The sequence below is a fragment of the Balaenoptera borealis genome (genome assembly GCF_965194805.1).
Source record: "Balaenoptera borealis genome assembly, chromosome: 12".
In the NCBI taxonomy this organism is placed as follows: Eukaryota; Metazoa; Chordata; class Mammalia; order Artiodactyla; family Balaenopteridae; genus Balaenoptera; species Balaenoptera borealis.
In genome coordinates, this window is record NC_138869.1 from 20,341,708 (window position 1) to 20,359,127 (window position 17,420).

A 17,420-nucleotide genomic window follows, 5' to 3' on the forward strand; every position below is an offset into this window, starting at 1 on the left:
GATCTGTGTTTTACTTATCAAATGATGTCAGACTGGCTTAGTAAGTGCTAGTAGATGTGATTCAGAGAGCAACAGACAAGGTCTGCAAAAACCTGCTTCTGAACTTGTTACAAGTTGAGAAAATTGAAGTCATAAAGATAATGATCAATAGATGTGCCACCATTCTAATTAAGAACACCAGGGTCTGTCAGATGTTTGGAAATAGAATTGATGACCTAAAAAATAACCTCGGATTAGAAAATACCAGGTTTGTGTTGCTCCAGAGGCTACTGAGACAGCTGTGTCAGCTGAAATATTCTTTCAACAGTGGATTATAAAAGTGTGGGAAATGGATAAGGCTGACCACTCTCAATGTCCTAGGGCATTCAACATAAACTAGGACAGTCACACAGATGTGTGTACAGGTATAAGGGTTTAGAAAGAAGATCTCCTTCAATCTCATATTCTTCCATTTAAAACATTTGTCATTCTAAGTGATCATTTCACTCTGATGAAACTGTTCACCTGTTATGAATAAGAGCTGGAGAATGTTTCAGATATAGCTGCTTTCTTCCATCTTATGAAAGGCATTATGGAATTCAGATTTATGTTATGTTTGAACCTAACTTGAAGAAATTTTAGGCTGTCTCTGCCGTTATGTGGAGACGTTTAAATGAAAGTGTATGCCAGTGGATAATGTCTTTATCATTCTTAGTAATGCACTGTTAAGAGGTTATGGCATTTAAATTTACTTGTGAAACAAAGAGTTATTTGTTTCCTTATAATTCAAGTACTGCATAAGCTGACAACCTCTTTTGTGGAATGCAGAACAGAAAATTACTAGCTTGTGGCTTTCTTAATAGAAAGTACCATTTAAGTCTCAGTTTTTCAGATATTTAGTATTTCTGTTTCTTGATATTTTGGGTTCTTATCAATGGGATTTAACCTAAATATATTCCAAAATCCACCTATAGGGAAGGCTTTAAAGGGATTTTTCAGATCTCTGCATCCAATAAATTGTAAGCTTGGATATTTTCAGGTTAATGTTCATGAATTTAAATTTCATCATATATTGTTTATGCAAGGAGAGTTACAGAATCATATTCTCAAACTAACTGCAAAATGAAAGACTTTTATGGGCCAAGTGGTCTTCTAATCTAAGGCTTTCACTTCATGTCCTATATCACTTACTTCTCCACATCTGCTGTAATTCTCTTTGTTTTTTCCCCAGCAGAGGGTGCAAAATATTAAACCTTAGAACTATTGCATAAACTTGTATTAAATCATATTCATTTACAAATTCAAAACAAAATCCTTAACTGTTCATGGAGTCTGACTTGATTATGAGGAAGAAGGCAGTTAAATAACACAGCCTCTCTGAAGGGAGGGTCAGTATTGTTAGTGAATTATTAAGGAGGCAACTTACTTGGGGGGGTGTTAAAAATAAGGGTCATAATAAGGACAGTCTAGTCATGAAAGAAACTAACCTTAGATTTAGTAAGCATAGCACAGCAACATTTTGATATCCATAAGGGTATACAACTTATATTGTAAATGCAGTAAAAAGACAACTCATAAGCATCAACTCAGGAGATCTTCAAATATGATTTAAAGTAGAATAATCCTTGGGTATCTTGGATGCTGACCACAAATAAATCCCAGAACAGCAATGGCTAAATGAAACTATCCAACCCCAGGATTGCTATTTCTTTCACGAATCTTCTTTATAACCTGATATGCCAGATGGAAATGTTGGCCACAGTTCTCCACCCCTGCCTGAACCTGTGCCCTTTGCTCCAAGATTTTTCAGTTCTCATACACTCAAAGTATACTTACCCACCCACTGACTTTATGCTTAGCCATTTGGATTTTTTTTACCAACTCAATATTATTGTTTTTTAATTGAAGTATAGATTCTTTATAATACTGCATTAGTTTCAGGTGTACATCATAGTGATTCAATATTTTTATATATTACACTCCATTTAAAGTTATTACAAAATAATGGCTGTATTTGCCTGTGCTGTACAACATATCCTTGTTGCTTATTATTACCAACTTGATATTAGCATCATGATGCAAAGGCTTGAAATATTTAAGCGGTAGGGCTTGCTCCCTTGCATTTCTGCCATCACCATGAGAAGGTGATGGGTAATTTGCTGCATCTCCCACCAGGCCTCCAGAGTCAACATGTGGTTACAGACTGAGCCCAATTTGTGGTGAGGAGCCTAGACCAGCCAGACCCACACTTGGAAGCACAGCTAGATCACCAAACCACAGACACATGAGCATGAATAAATGATTGCTATTTTAAGCCACCAAATCTTGGGGCAATTTGTTATGAAGTGTTATCATTGTGAAGATTAACTTTTTTACACCAGAGTCCATCCTCCTCTAGAGGAACTGTCTTAATTATCTTAGTTTCAATACATCATTCCATTTATACAACACGAAAAATAATTATAGACCAAAATTTATGATCTAGGCACGGGAGATACAAAATGGAAAAAAAAATAGCTCTTTTTTTTTTTTTTAATTAATTAATTAATTAATTATTGGCTGTGTTGGGTCTTCGTTTCTGTGCGAGGGCTTTCTCTAGTTGCGGCGAGCGGGGGCCACTCTTCATCGTGGTGTGCGGGCCTTTCACTGTCGCGGCCTCTCTTGTTGAGGAGCACAGGCTCCAGACGTGCAGGCCCAGTAGTTGTGGCTCACGGGCCTAGTTGCTCCACGGCACGTGGGATCTTCCCAGACCAGGGCTCGAACCCGTGTCCCCTGCATTGGCAGGCAGATTCTCAACCACTGCGTCTTTTGAAGGGCTCACAGAATAAGAAAATGTGACAGGCACATAAACTAAGAAACACAACATGATAGAAGCATATATATAGTGGAGTGAAAGATATGTGGAATGAGCCAAAGATAAGTGGTCAGTTCTATCTGACTGAGAGTTAGGAGTGTTGGTAAGAACTACTTCTCAGAGGGGCAACCCTTTATAAATTCACAGGAGCAAAGCAAAATATGGATTTCACTACCAACTACAATCTACACCATCAAGATACACACAAGACACAGACAGTTTAAAGACAAATGCAGACTAAAAGATTCATGCTATTCCAACAAATATGAATTATGTACCAAGTTTGTACACAGAATCCTTTGCCAGGCTCTTAGTAGATACATAAATGAATAGAACGAAGGTCCTGTCCTCCAGGTAATTGGGACAATATTGTAAGGCTTAAACAAGCACATCATAAAAAAATATAAATATCACATAGGCAAGGTATAAATAGGACTTGAACTCAAAAGGTTACTATCATCTAAGGCTTGCACACAACAACACTAATTCAAGGCAGAAGATAATGAAGACTCAGTGTGAAGTTCAGAACTTGCTATGAAGGTTTAGAGGAGAGTGGCTTCTGGAAAGTTTCAATAAGAGAGAGATAATTTTAAAGGTGTTGGAAACAGAAGGCCAGAGGCTGCTCCCCTTTTTTGAGGCTTTCAGGATATTAAAAAAAAATGTTAATGCCAAAAGTAGGTTATAAGAGTTGTGGTATATTTTTAATGTTTTAATGTCTTTGCATCCTATTTTCTACTGGGGGATGCACTGCTTAGCAGAATTATACCTTTCATAAATGGCTTTTGGATAGATCAATGGGGGAGGCAACCAGAAGGCTGTATTGAGATGCCAATTTGACTGCTACACTACAGTGAGTGTCTGAGTGGCTTAATGCAATTGGGAGGTCCCAGGTGTCAGAACAATTATCTTACCCTCCTTGCTATGGGATGTTCAGTATATGATTAAACCTATGTTGAATATATAATTAGCATTAAACAGAGGTTACAGCCACGAAACTCTGGGCCAAAGTTAAGCCTTTAACTTAACAGAGACCCAGTCTCCCTAGAGACAACCATCTTTGGGAATGAGACTTGATTTCAAGACTAGGTTTTAGACTAAGAACTGGTAGAAAGATTTCCTGAAAATCTTATATGGCTGACTGCAGTCTCTTGGGAAGAGGACTATATCTCCCTAGACCATGCTTGACACTCATGACCTCCAACTAGGTACAGAATCTCCACTACCATTCCCTTGTGCAGTGGCTGATAAAACCAAAGAGGTCTCCACAACAGGTTGTTTTAGGGAAATAGGAGAAGATAAGAAACGTAGGCTATGGCTTCTGATGGATGTCTGTTGTTACTTCCTGCCCAGCCTCAACTCTCTATTTGTTTGTCTACAAGATCTTACTTTTCCTATGAGTATCACAGTCAATGCGGTTGCGGGGAGCTGACTCCTACGTCTATGCCTAGGTCCAAGGGTGGGACCATGACTCAAGTCCATCAATCATAGCATCATCTCCTCTGGTTCCAGAGACTGGATCAAGGATAAGCAAGTAACCTAAGGTAGGCCAAGGAGTACAGTGAGATTTCATTCTGGAACTTCTTTTGGAACTGCTGGGATTAAGAGCAGTCTCATTCAGATACCCTTGAACCATTAAGGATGTAGGCCTGGGGCTACTAGGAGTCGCCAAATGGTGAGAACAAGTTTGACACTGAATTTAATGCAAAGGATAATAGAGGCAAAGGAGAAGAGAGAGGCAAAGAAGAGAGGCAAAGGAGAAGAGAGCTGATGAGATGATCTAAGGCTCTGGATCTAGCTTTATCTAAGGCTAACTCTAGCTCTGGATTTTTGGTTCTATGAACATATATTCCTCCTTTTTGTTTGAGTATCTATTATTTGGCACTATCCTAATGTTAATAGAATACTAATGAGAACCATCATGTAAAGTTGAGGAATTTATATTTAATTTAGTCGGCAGTTGCAAGTTTCTAGAATTTAAGGTATGGGGCGGTTGAGGAAGAGGTGACTATGAAATGAATTTGCTCTAAGTCAACTATAATTTATTTAAAAAAAAAGAGAAACAGAGAGTTAGGTGGATAATAAGAGTGTTAAAAGGATAAATGAAGAAAGTCTCTGTGGACTTACTTCATGTATACGTTAAAATACTTGGGAGTCCTCCAGTCTCTCTTAGAGTTTAATCATGCAGGTGCATGTGAAGAGGGGAAGTACATCATACAACCAGAGGTGTCCTGTTCATAGTACATACCTATGAAATCATCTGTAATTGCGTGTGTTTCAGAACAGAGAGCAGATCACATTTAAGACAGACTCAGAAAGCAACAGAGCTTTCCAAATATCTAATCTACAAAACATTGTAACAGATGCAGGAGGTTGGAGGCTTTGACAATTCTATTTAACAAGCAGTAAAGGGAGAAATAAGGAAGGAGAGATACATTTTCCCCTGTTCTCCCAGATTTAATGTCCAGAATACTTCCTGACCCATTGTAGCCCATATGCCTCTACCCACTTCATGTTTTAAGCCCAAATATTTTATTCTCAGATTGAGGGTAGTCAGACCAAGTGGTTTTCCAGTTTTCAGGATGAAATGTTTACCACAAGCCAGAAACCATTTTAAAAATCACCTACTACTTTCCCATGAGCCCTGCAAGCAAACAGATATGCTATACAGAGAAAATGCATGTATCTTACTGCCGACAGTTATCCAAGTAGAAGGGGGAAAATGGTATATTGGGAAAAACAGGTCTTTAAAACAGATATTTATATTTAAAAATCTATATTTAATCTGGGAGGGGGAGAAAATAAATGATTCATGGAATATAACAGAGACGTCTCTAAATTGAAATAATTGTTCTCATAATACTACTCTTAGCCGGTATTTTACAGACATGCTTCCTTTATATTGTTTTTGGAAATGGGGTTTTGTTTTTGCATTGATGGGTCTCCGTCAGTGATGAGATTCCCTATGACTATTCATTACTTGTTACAGCTCAGTCTCTGGTGAGCTGTGAATATTTATGAAGGCTGTTCCTTTTTTGATTGGCTCTGATCCTGGTAGCCTTTTTAAGAGTAAGGTTTACAGGAGATTTGCACTCTTGGTAAACAGGGCAGCATACCAAATACAGGGTAGAGTTGGAATGTTTTCAACAAAAGCAGCACCTGGGAGGATTAAAACTTGGAAGAATGTGTGTAGCCCCCAGGCTGCTTTCGTGGAACGTATGCCAGTTTTGAGATTCTGCCATTTCTTGCTTAAAGTTAATGATCTAAACGTTAAATGCAAGAACCCTCTAAAAAAGAGTGGTGGCAAAAAGAGATTAACAATGCCAAAAAGGCAGATTTACCCTCAAAGGCTCTATCAGTGAATCACAAGGCCACATGTCTAAGAACCCTATCATCACTTTTTAAACACGCGGTATAAAAATTGTTCCCTAAGAAAAAGACACCAAAATCAATGGCTACACTAATTTAAGACAAGAGAGAAATGCATAGAAATGTGTGCAGAAGAGGGAGGGTATGACTGCTTGTGGAATTATATTGTTCTCTAGTAAGTATTAATTGCCCGAGGCTTGTTAGATAGCTTTGGAGGTCCACAATGTAGATTGTGGCTAGTTTCCAGTAGCAAACTTCCGACATGAATCAAAGAAAGGACACTGGAAAAATAAAGAAAAGGAAAGAAAGGAAGGAAGGAAGGAAGGCAGGAAGGAAGGAAGGGGAGAAGGGAGGGAGGGAAAAGGGGATGAAATATACTCAGGGACACAGTGCTTACCTATTTTATACAAGAAAGTAATCGATTTTTAGTGAGCCAAAATTTGGATATAAGAGCTAAAAAATGATAGCACTATTTTTTTATACATCCCCAGTTACCTACTACACTGAATGTCTTTAGCTATCACTTGAAAACCTACATACAAATCCAAGACATTTTTATGCTAGTGGGAGGGCAGAGTTAAATTCGAAAACTACAGTTATAGGCTTACAACAGCTTTGCCAGGGGGCTTCATGGTGGCGTGACCTATGCGGTTGCCCTGCTCTTGGTTTAACGCTATGTTGTGGCTGCCTTGAAATTCTTAATAATTTTATCTTTGGACTTGTGTTTTGTTTTATTTTTATTTATTTTTTAATTAATTAATTAATTTATTTATTTATTTCTGGCTGTGTTGGGTCTTAGTTCCTGTGCGAGGGCTTTCTGTAGTTGCGGCGAGCAGGGGCCACTCTTCATCGCGGCGCGTGGGCCTCTCACTGTCACGGCCTCTCCTGTTGCGGAGCACAGGCTCCAGACGCGCAGGCTCAGTAGTTGTGGCTCACGGGCCCAGTTGCTCCGCAGCATGGGGGATCTTCCCAGACCAGGGCTCGAACCCGTGTCCCCTGCATTGGCAGGCAGACTCTCTACCACTGCGCCACCAGGGAAGCCCTGGACTTGTGTTTTGTTAATGAAATCCACTGGACAACAGAATATGTGCTTGCGCAGAGGAGATGCGTGCAATCCTGGCGTCGACAGTCCTTGTTGTGCCATTCACGAGTGTTCTTGAAGGCCCACAGTCACAGACTTCTGGTGCACTCACTATGCCTGGGAATTCTGCAAGAATCAAACTTAAAGTAAAAAGTAAGCTAGTTACATCCACAACTGAGTAGGCAAGGTGCTGATAGCCCTGAGAGGCCACATTTTGCATCAGAATCAGAATTTTGCTTCCAATGCAGAAAAAGAGCAATGGCATTCTGAGAAATCCTAACCACCAAAGAACACTATTATATCCTTTCTTATTTGCTATTATTCCCTGTACTAGACAATTTTCACAAATGTGAAAATTATGGCACAGGAGGAAAGTGAAAGATAAAGCAACCCACGCATCCTTTTCCTTTCAATCCTTCCTCATTCATCAATAAGCCGAAAATAGAGAGTTTTGCATATCAGATAAAATAACAACAGCTGAGTTAGCTTTGTCCGGCATTTCCATTGTTCTGGGAAGAACAAAATACATATGCATGTAGAAGCTGCAAAACACAAATTGTATAATTGCGGTGATACCACATATGAGTTAAATGCTCTTATATTTGCATTTAAAACTGGCATTGCACAACATAAATATGCATGTTAAAATTCATGCTAAAAATTAACATTTTTAATTCTCCTTTATTTAGAATGACATTAAACAGAAAATAAAGAACATCACGACAACTCAAGAGAGATCAACTGTGGGAAAAAGAAAAAAGCTACATTTATAGACAACACTTTTTTCCTGTGTTTCGAACAAGGGGTCCCGCATTTTCATTTCACCCTGAAATTATGCCACAAATTATGTCACCCACCTTTAGTTATGTATAAAATACACTGGCTGTCCATAGGGGGAGAGATCTTTCCTCTCCAATCATCTGGGTAGTATTATTGTAATCCACCACCTTCCTTTTATTATGCATGTTTTCCCTGCTAAGAATCCTGAGGATGTAAAAGCCAGAAATAGCCCCAAAGAAATTTGCCTAGTGGTCAAAATAGGACTAGCCAAAATACCAGTAATGCTTATTTCTAGAAACTAGCAATCTTTGCTAACAGAAGTAAGAAGCCCTCTCTCTCCACCAGTGGTATTTCTATTCATGTGACTCACTAACCCTTAATTGTTAGGTTACCTCTGTTTTGTGATTTTAACTGTCAAAAAACATCTCACTTGATAACCTTCCCGATGCTTTCGTAATTGCACATCTGCATTTGTGGGTCTAATTTGTGTTAGCTGGGGTGTCAGATACACAACAGTCATATTGGGGATTATAATTTATAAACTTCTAGACCTGCTCTGAAGTTTCACACACATTCATGCTATAACCAGAATATCCTCGTTAACTGGAGAGTCACACTGCAGTTACTTATTTTATCATCTAAAATGGCTCACTGGGAAGAGGGCTGCTTCCTCAGCTTTTGATTACTAGGTTGTTTTCATCCATGTGCAAATCATGCCTATACTTGTCTTCCCAGCGATTGTGATAATTGTGATAATAGTTTGAAAATGATTAAGAGTCACCTAAAGTCTCTTTGAATCTCATTTTAAAAATAGTTTGTAGTGTAGGAACATTTCATAAATACTGAAGAAACAATTGGCAGAGATTGTTTTATGGGAAAATATAGTTGGGAACTTATCACCTTGACAGAAAGAGTGAAGAAAAAGAAAGTCACCTCTTCCTTTCATTGTTTTCAAGTATTAAAATGTTTTGATTATAGTGACTGAATCCTGCAGCAATTGAACTTGGCTAAAAGAGAAAATACTGGAGTATTGTGACTCAGTATTTTATGGACCATGATAGAAAGAATGTAAGCAAACAAATGCTTGGACTAACAAGTGGCAAAGTCTAATCCTTAAAACTATAATGACCCAAAGAAATGTTTCATCCAAATAAGTGCTTTGAATTTTTCTTCCTGGCTTAATGACCGAGGTGGGGCAGAGGGAGGAATGGAAGGAGGCAGAATATTTGCTCTGGCACTGTCAGTGAAAATGGCTATTAATTTAGAACCCACCCACCAATTCAGCTAGTTGACTAAATGAGATGAAAAGGAGGAATTACAAACTGCTGGCCAGCCTACTCTGGATCCACTAAGAAGTGCTGTATTCATTTGCTAGGGCTGCAGTAACAAATTATTATAACCTCAGTAGCAATTTTTTTTTAATAAATTTATTTATTTTTGGCTGTGTTGGGTCTTTGTTGCTGCACGCGGGCTTTCTCCAGTTGCAGCAAGCGGGGGCTACTCTTCATTGTGGTGGGTGGGCTTCTCATTGCAGTGGCTTCTCTTGTTGTGGAGCACGGGCTCTAGGTGTGTGGGCTCAGTAGTTGTGGCTCGCGGGCTCTAGAGCATAGGCTCAGTAGTTGTGGCCCACGGGCTTAGTTACTCCCCAGCATGTGGGATCTTTCTGGACCAGGCCTCGAACCCGTGCCCCCTGCATTGGCAGGCAGATTCTTAACGACTGCGCCACCAGGGAAGTCCCCCTCAGTAGCTTAAAACAATAAAAATTTACTCTCTCACAGTCCTGGAGCCCAGCTGTGCAAAATCAAGGTATCAACAGGATGGGTTCCTTCTTGGCGGCTCAGAGGGAGCAACTGTTCCACGCTTCTCTTCTGGCTTCTTGAGATTTCTGGAAATCCTTGGTGTTTCTTGGCTTACAGCTGTACAATGCCAGCCTCAGCCTCCACCTCGCATGGCTGTCTTCCCTCTGTGCCTCTCTCTGTGTCTTTTCAGGGCGTTCTCCTCTCTCCGTATGTCCAAATTCCCCTCCTTATAGAAGGACACCAGTCATTGGATTAGGGCCCTCCAATTCTGTAAAACCTTCCCTTAATTTAACTAATTCCATCTACAAAAAACTGATTTCCAAATAAAGTCACATTCACAGGTACCTGAGGATAGGACTTCACATCTCTTTTGAGGGAACACATTTCAACCCACAATACTTCTCAAACTTATCTGCATACTAGAATTACGTGGGCAGTTAAAAAATACTGATACCTGGGTATTGCATCCCAGAGATTCCGAACTAATCAGGAAGAGGTAAAACCAGGGCACCCAGATTTTTTTAACTCCCCCAAGTGATTCTAACGTGAGGCAAAAGTGTCAGAACCACTAGAATAAAGGATTCTAGTTGTCAGTTTCTCGAAAGGATATTTTAGCATAATGAAGGGTGTGCATTTCAGTGAGAAAAATCTCTTTTCCTTTAATCATATTGACAAAAATGAAAAAAAATTGAAAGTAGGTGATCAAAATAAATGGCATGTAATCAAAAAGAATTTTAGAAATTTACCACTTGACACATGTTCATTCAGTGAACATTTTAATGCATGTTGTGTGTTGGGCCCTGTGAGAGGTCCAAAAGTGGTCATCAGAACCTTAGAAATCAGCTGCTTTTCCTCCAAACTCTGGAGGAAGGAAAGGTTTCCTTGCGTTTTGGCCAGTTGTGACTAGGTGTGGAAATTATTCCTTCCCTAAGACACTGCCCAATTATTAGTAAATAGTGGAAATAGAAAGCTTAATGTTACATTAAGTTATTAAAGAAAAAGCACTTCACTGGGGTAAACTGGCTGAAATGTAAAACAATTTCTTACATTTCTTTCTTCAGAGCCTAAAAGACCCACTTCATACAGATGCCTATAAATGTTGTCAAAATACTATTCACCATACTACCTTGTAAGCTCATTAGGAGCTGATGATAGCAACTACATCAACACAAACTTGTTCTTTCTTGTCTCTTGGTCTTCTGTACAATGGTTTCTACCTAGCATAGATTTACCTCAACTTACTTTGTGTCGTTGTTATGGACTGAATGTTTGTGTCCCCCCAAAATTCATATGTTGAAATCCTAACCCCCAATGTGACAGTACTGTGGAATGAATTAAAGAAACCTCAGCTGAAATTGGAGTCTGTGAAGGTTTGTAGGGGGAGCTCTCATGCCTGCCATGCGTGGTCATTTACTACAAATAGGAAAAGACACATGCCTACATCTCAGGGAGGAAGGGGTTGCCTACTTTACTGTCTAGCAGGGAGGAGAAAATGTAACTCTGCCCTTAGACAGCCCAGCCCATCAGACTGTAGCAGCTCAACCAATGAGAAGCCTCCATACTTTGTACTCCCAGCTTCCTCCAGTGGACTCTTTGGTTATTACAGCCCCTTCCAAACCACCTCCCCCCCACACAAAAAAACAATTCCTTATTAAAGCAGGTTCCCCTTCCTTGTTCCCTGGATTTGCCTATGATCCACCATAGTCTGGGTATCCCGAACTGCAATTCCTCTATTTCCGCATAAACGCACTTTTGCTGGTAAAATAACTGGCTATTACATTAAAAACCTGACAATATTAAAAGGTAGAGCCTCTGGGAAGTACTTAGATCATGAGGGTGGAGCATTCATGAATAGGATTTGTGCCCTTATAAGAAGAGACCAGAAAACACACTCTCTCTCTCCTCCCCCACCTCTTTCTCTCTGTCTGCTCTCTGCCATGTGAGGATACAAAAAGAAGCCACCATCTACAAACCAGTAAGAGGGCTTTCACCAGAACCCAACCATGTTGGCACCCTCATCTTGGATTTCCAGCCTCCAGAAGTATGAGAAATAAATGTTTGTGGTGTAGGCCAGCCACTCTATGGTAATTTGTTCTAGGAGGCAGAGCTGACTAAAACAATCTTTGTTTTCATTCTTTATCCCTCATCCAAGATACTTATCCGGCTAATAACAGTCATCCTCTATTCATAAAGAAACAGTTTTTGTTTTTCATTCTCAAACTCCCCTGTGAAGAACTTTATTTCACCTTAAGTTTAGAAAAACTCCCTTTGTCTCACCATATCAGCTAAGATTTTTTAGATATATAAGCATTTCAAAGATACACATAGAGCAGAAGCCCAGTTTTAACATCAATATATTTATTACTGTCAAAAAATTTGCATCATAATAACAGTATGAGCAGAATGAAAATATAAATACGTAAAGGATGTTTTTCTGCATTTCAGCATATGAAAAAAAATCTTCATTTTTATTCCAAGAAATATTGGCAGTCTTGGGGAAAACATTTTAGACAGACAAACCAATAAAATACTTATTAAAACCCACAGTAAAAAAAATGATGAGGTAAATTAATGAAAGGCAAGTTACTTTGTGCAAAAGCCCGTATTTTCAATGAAGTGACATATGTACATAACCTCTTTTTCAAAACATGATCATATTTAAATAGGAAAGACAGTGTTATTCCCATTAATATTGGGAAAATACCCCCCATAAATAGAGTTACTAAATGGGAAACTTACATTGCTTGTGTATAGTAACATACATTAGGGGGAAGGGCTCTTACATGTAGCGTTCTTCAGCTGTTGTGTAATAGGTTTTCAATTCAGGAGCTCTGAACTTCAGGTGCCCTCATTTCTTCCTCAGGGTGCAACCACCTCATCCCTACCAAAGTGCAACCGCTAAGTACATCTGTGCACACCCTCTTTACCAACTCTCTTAACCTTGTCAGTCTGTTGCCATTTCAAATTTCCATGAAATCTACTGTTAAAAAACTGATCAAGAGGCGTCAGTGCTTTCTGATCAAAAAGAGCACAGGTATCAGGTGGTCACTATCTCAGCTCTGCCACCAGTGAACTGGGAAAAGTTACATAATCTTTCTGTGCCTCAGTTTCTTCTTCTGTATAGGAAATTAATATTCGTTGAGATTTTACTTTGGACTAGTCACTGTAAACCTAGAAGAAATAATTCTAAGTCAAACTCTATGATTTCATAACCATTTAAGCAATTCCAATATTGTTTTTTAACTTCCATTAATTTCCATCCCTAAAATTTGGGATGTGCCAACTGGATTATATGTTAACATGAAAACCTAGCTCTTCGAAGTCTGGTCTCTGGACCAGCAGCTCCATGCATCGTTTGGGAGCTTGGTAGAAATGCAGAGTCTCAGGCCTCACCCCAGACCTGCTAAATCAGAATCTGCATTTTAACCAGATTCCCAGTTGCAGGCACATTAAAATTTTACAAGTGTTGGACTGGATGGGTAGCAAAATCCACTTAAACTCACAGGGATGCACAGGAAGCAGAGAGTCTGGCACTGGACCCCACAATTCGAGGCCAAGCCTTGCTACTTGCAGCTTGTGCAATCTTCAGACAGAGAGCTTCCAAATACATGAGTTCACTTTTCTGTGTCTTAGTTCCTTCATCTGTAAAAGACAGTAAAACAATAGTTAGTTACCTCCTGGGGTTGTTTTAAGGGTTGCAAAGCACTGGGTATAAGCAATGAGTACAGTGCCTGGCACACTGGAAACTCTTTCAATCATTAAACGAACATTTACGGAATCTGAATCATGTGTGGGTCAGATATGTGCTGAGGGCTGTGAACGCCACAGTAAACAAACAAACAAAAGACCACACTTTCATGCAGCTTGCATTCTAGTGAGGGATTCTGGCAACAAAAAACATGTAAAAAATAGGGTCACGTAGGGATATGTTCTGTGACATAAAGAGAATGACAGCAGAGCTGTGACAGACAGAAAGTTTGGCAATCACCTTTAGAGGAGAAAACGAGTAGACACTTTAATTAGTTATATTTGATTAACACCCAGAGCTAAGTTCCAGGCACAGTGCTAAGCATTTTACATGCATTCATGTTTCCAGAATCCTCCAGTTTGACCCTCTTACCAGAAAAATGGAGAACTTGCTTGAATAAGGGTATTCAATGGACAAACATTTAAGGTGAAAGTTTCATGGAAGATTTTTTGCCTGTTATCCAGTTACTGTAACAACTTTAATTTTTACTCCCGTTTGGATGCTGAAAACTTACTACTGCTCTTTAGCCTGACTCAAGGAACCTCTCAGAACCACCCACACCAGCACTAGAGATGACAATTCTGTATACTCAATAATATAATCTTTACATCTAGATATGTACTTGGGGACAGTAACATGGCAAAGTCCATAGGACTTATCTTTCCACCCATGGAAACTAAAAGACTCCTCACTTCTTTTTATAGAAATGGGTATGTTTAACTTAGTAACTTGGCTATATTCCAATTTATACTTTTACCGAAGAATGTCAGTCTGTGGGTTTAGTAGATATTTTTCTTCATTTCCTTCTGCTACACAAGAAACAGGCAAACAAATAACTGTTATGTGGTGTCAGTGGCATGAAATAGCTTCTATATTCCAACACAGATGGGGTATCTTAATAATGGGAAGATGATCTCACACTTTAAAGTGCTTTGTTATAAAATGTGCCATATAAAAAGGAAGTTATTATTCTTAGTTATAATACCCTAAAAAAAGGATTTGCCATCTAAATGGCTGCTGAAACTTAACTGCAGAATTGCTTATAATGCTACAATCAGTTGAGGCCAAATTCAATAAAAACTCCATCCGGCATTCACACTGAGAAGACCCACATGTGCCTTTAATTTTTCTTTTTTTTAATTTCCTGGGCTTCCAGCCCAGAAATTGGATGGAAATTTTATTTAAACCTGCTCTTGTGTATCAACTTTTGGTAAATATCAGGTCTTCAGTTGACTCACATTATGCTTTACATTTTGAGCAAAGGGAGGAAATAAAATGATGCATATCTCCTTATATACATGTATTTATACACCTCTTACCTCTTTGACTATGAAACTGTGGCTCACACGAAATGGTCATCATTACTGCTGCAAATTTAGGATGTCCTCCCTTCTGCTGCGACCATAGATTCGAAATTTCACTAAATTCCTTTCCAGCGCTAATCAGCTTTCACCAGCACAGGCAACGAATGTAATCTGAGCTTGGAAATGACTAATTATTTGGAGACAGCAGTGGGGGGTTCAGGTTTAGATTTCTCTCCCTCTAATTTAAAGCAACTTCTCTCCTGTCTTTTTCCCGTCATTTTGCTGCCTGGGGACAGCTCCTCCTCCTTGATAAAAATGCTCTTTCCCTTCCCATTACATAGGGTCTATGTTTATGTATGTATTAGAAGGATAATGCATTATGAGACATCGACTTGAAAATATTCAGAGAAGAGGCACTCCTGTGATGGATGTGGGCCTGGCAGTAATTGCACCTGCTAGGTGCAAGGCATGAGCATAATTTGCATGGAAAGTTTTCTCAGTTCCTTCCAGAATACACCAGTTCTACCCAATAAAACATTTTGTCACACTCAGGGGGTTTGCCAACATGTTCCCAGATTGCAAGCAAAAAGATTATTTACAGTAACCAATAACAACTGAAACGACCATAAACCACAGTTCCGTACCTATTCTATTTTTTTCTTTTGCTAAGTACAGAGACCTTAAGGAGCCCAAATTTACAGCAATTTAATTCTCACAGGAAAAAGCACATTATTTTTATTTATAGTAGTGAGCTCCATCTATCCTTGCCTCCCCTCTTTTGAAACATAAATAATCCCATCTTTTTTTTTTTTTTTTTTAATCCAGCCATTACTTTGACAGGGAAGAACAGTTTTCCTGATAAAGTGAGAAATAGGATAAAAGTGGCCAAGATCAGACAAAGTTACCCAGTGTATCCCAGGACACTGCTGTGTGCTCAAGGGGAAAGGAAACATCACTGCCGAAATCGTTCTGGGGGAAACCCCACCGCACTGGACCCTTTGAAGCAGTTTCTTTCCGCCAGCAAGAAGGACTGGGGCCCTCCATGCGGGCTTCAGTGTAGGCAGCAGTGCTCTGCATCTTACTGACCTGGGTTTTCTACCTGTTATCTTTTAAGCCCCCTGAAGGAGAGTTTTCCAAAAGTTCACATTCCATTCTGAATTGCAGGGGACTAAACAGGAGCATTTATTCCTGGGAGAAATGAGCAAAAATGAGAACGAGCAGCCAAACGGCTATTTCCCTTAAAACCCCTCTCAGGTCTTTTTGGCCCTGGCTGCTGCCCTTGATGAGTGGTTGTGTCCCTCTGACAGTAGGAATCAGAGAGAGGAAAGGAGAGGAGAGGGGACAGGGCTGGAAACCCTTGTTTAAGTCTAATTAAGCAAACAGGAGTAGATTTTTTTTTTCTATAAAGTAAATTTATGCTACATTTTAAAAACAACGTCAAAGAATTATAAAATTCAGCCCCAATTTCAATTTTATTCACAAGGACTATTGTTAACAGTATCCTGGGTCATCCTTCTAGCAATGGTGAATGCATAAATATGCATGCGCACGTGTATATAAGCAAAAAACTGAAAATACTTTTCCTGAAACTTCTTCCTCCTAGTAATACCTCTTGAAGGTCATTTCATGCCAATACTAGTAGATGTACTTCCCTCTCTGTAGGTGGCTGCATTATATTCCATCCTATGGCTCCACTATACTTTAATTAGCTGTTCTTTTAATAATGGACAGACAGGTAGGCTGTTTTTTCAATTAGAAGTAAAGCTGCACTGAACAACCTTTGCACAGGTATGGGAAGTAAGTCTAGCCTAGCTGTTCAAACCACGGGTTTAGGACTTTAACAGGCTTTCATTCAAGCCTAGGTTGTCCAACCAAACACTGTCTGTATGTATTTAAGACAATAAAGGCGATAAGATCTACCTCATAGGGTCCTTGTAAAAAGACAAAAAAATTAGTGATTATTCTCATAACTTACTCATTTCAGCCTTAGGCAAGTTAATTTCCTCATCACTAAATCAGGGAGTAATAATAGACCCAGGGGTGCTCTGGGGACAACCAAGAACTAATTCACTTAAATTGCGCAATCCGCTACCTGGTACGTAGCGGGCCCTTAATAAATATAGGCTTTAATATTAAAATTGCTCATCTTTGCGCACTTGTGGGAGAGCAGCTGTAGGAAGCTTTCCTAGAAGTGGAACTCCTACCTTTTACCCGTGCTCCCCGGGGCCCGACTGTGCGCGCACAAGGCCACCCAGCGGTGACACGCTGACCGCCGCCCCCTCTGAAGCCGCGCCCAGGGCCCTGCGGAGGCCGAACGCACGTGGGCGCACGCTGCCTGAGCGCAGGGCGACGCGGGGTCCTACCGGGCGCAGGGGCGCGGAAGCGCGGGTTGGTGGGGGGGCACGCGGGCGGCGCGAGGCGCGGGACCCCGTTGGCTGCTCCGCCGCGCTCCCCGCCCCTCCCTCCCCTCTCCCCTCCCTCCCCTCTCCCCTCCCTCCCGTGCCCGCGC

General features: G+C 40.0%; 1 long non-coding RNA gene across 1 annotated transcript in view; it reads right to left on the reverse strand.

The window, feature by feature from the left end:
* LOC309607165 overlaps positions 1–17,359 on the reverse strand; it is a 194,342-nt gene extending 176,983 nt beyond the window's left edge. Inside the window, exon 1 of the long non-coding RNA XR_014232294.1 lies at positions 7,077–17,359. This is a non-coding gene — a long non-coding RNA (uncharacterized lncRNA). The remainder of the gene's footprint in view (positions 1–7,076) is intronic.
* Between the last annotated feature and the right edge of the window lie 61 nt (positions 17,360–17,420).